Source organism: Colias croceus, chromosome 1 (genome assembly GCF_905220415.1).
Source record: "Colias croceus chromosome 1, ilColCroc2.1".
Classification (NCBI taxonomy): domain Eukaryota; kingdom Metazoa; phylum Arthropoda; class Insecta; order Lepidoptera; family Pieridae; genus Colias; species Colias croceus.
Genome location: NC_059537.1, coordinates 10,344,622 through 10,346,592, shown reverse-complemented (window position 1 = coordinate 10,346,592; position 1,971 = coordinate 10,344,622). Strand labels below are relative to the sequence as shown.

Sequence of the window (1,971 nt, the reverse complement as noted above, 5' to 3'; positions counted from 1 at the left end):
TTTGTTGTTGTTGTTGTTTATAATTTATTTATTATGGACCACGAAATTTATAATCATGAATTATTTTTGACGACTGCACGCCGTAACTGCACGCGTGCAAAGTTTTTTGACTTGACCTTGAAAACACGAGGCGTTAGTCGCGCGCGGCGTATGTTTGTATGTATGTATGTATTATGTATGTATGTATGTACATATGCCGTGCGTGATACGTGAATAGTATCTGAAAAAATTAAAAAAGCAGAAACATCGTAGCCGGGATGCGAGACAATCGGTGCGCGAGGCTAGCGAAGACGGGGGGGCGTTGCGCGTGCGCAACGAGACATTTGTACGTACGTATGTGTATGTATCATTATTTCGTCGCTGTTGTACCGCGTCGCCCGTGTGCTCTGCGCTCTCCTCGTTGCCGCCGTTCGCGTGTCGGTGTGGGGTTGGTGTTTGGTGGTGAGTCTGACAGAGTTGTAGAGTAGTGTGTTAGTTCTATGAAATAATAAAAGACCACCAAAGATGATGATATTGTAAAAGCGTTTGTGCATACGGCGCGATACAGTTTTTAATCTTTAGTGGTGGTAGTAGTAGTAGTAGTAGTAGTAGTTAGTAGTAGTAGTAGAAGAAGTAGAAATTAGTAACATTGCGTCTGCCGACGGTTTGATAGATTGTCAGTTTCGTAGATTGTATTTTATATGTGTAGTGTAATAAATAATATTACGCATCTTGATACACTCTCGGAGCGCAGACCGTGAAAAATATACGACTACTATTGAACGGCAGTATAAAATTTTTTATTGCTCACATCGCACACGTTTGTGATGTACCAATGGGCTTTTATCAGATGTTTATATGTGGTCGCAATTTTCGATCCTTCCACTCTCCGTGCGTAGATTGATCGTTTGCGTCATAAAAGTTGACCGATATTAAAATTTTTCCTTCGCTTGATGCGAATGGGAATTGTTAAGGGGTGTCTCGTTAAGATGATACTTTCAACGATTTAACTGACTGTGTTCAGATTTATCCACGTGTGCGCGCGCGCGTGTGTGAATAGTGTGCGTGTGACGGTCGCCGCCGTTGCATATCATGTTATTTAAACACGCCGCGCGCATATGTATGTATATAGAGAAGCGAACGTCGCGGCGGCATCGTCGTGTCACGTTTGAGGCTCTAGCGGAAGCTTTAGTTAGCTCCCTGGTTGATCCTGCCAGTAGTTATATGCTTGTCTCAAAGATTAAGCCATGCATGTCTCAGTGCAAGCCGTATTAAGGCGATACCGCGAATGGCTCAATATATCAGTTTTGGTTCCTTAGATCTTACTCAGTTACTTGGATAACTGTGGTAATTCTAGAGCTAATACATGCAATCAGAACTCTGACCAGTGATGGAATGAGTGCTTTTATTAGATCAAAACCAATCGACGGAGGGCCTGGCGTCTGAAGTCGTTAATTTTGATGAATCTGGATAACTTTTGCCGATCGCATGGTCCAGTACCGGCGACGCATCTTTCAAATGTCTGCCTTATCAACTTTCGATGGTAGTTTCTGCGACTACCATGGTTGTCACGGGTAACGGGGAATCAGGGTTCGATTCCGGAGAGGGAGCCTGAGAAACGGCTACCACATCCAAGGAAGGCAGCAGGCGCGCAAATTACCCACTCCCGGCACGGGGAGGTAGTGACGAAAAATAACGATACGGGACTCTTACGAGGCCTCGTAATCGGAATGAGTACACTTTAAATATTTTAACGAGGAACAATTGGAGGGCAAGTCTGGTGCCAGCAGCCGCGGTAATTCCAGCTCCAATAGCGTATACTAAAATTGTTGCGGTTAAAAAGCTCGTAGTTGCATTTGTGCGCCGCGCTGTCGGTGCACCGCATCCGCGGTGATACTGACACGTTTGCGGAGCATATCGTCGGTGAGCCGGTCGTTAAAAGCCGGTTCAATATCAAAATCCTATCGCGGTGCTCTTCAGTGAGTGTCGAGG

At 45.0% G+C, this 1,971-nt stretch overlaps 1 non-coding gene across 1 annotated transcript in view; it reads left to right on the top strand.

Moving 5' to 3' along the window:
• Positions 1 to 1,176: 1,176 nt before the first annotated feature.
• The window catches only part of LOC123697820, a 1,905-nt gene continuing 1,110 nt past the window's right edge, over positions 1,177 to 1,971 (top strand). The window contains exon 1 of the ribosomal RNA XR_006752287.1: positions 1,177 to 1,971. This exon is cut by the window's right edge and continues 1,110 nt beyond it. This is a non-coding gene — a ribosomal RNA (small subunit ribosomal RNA).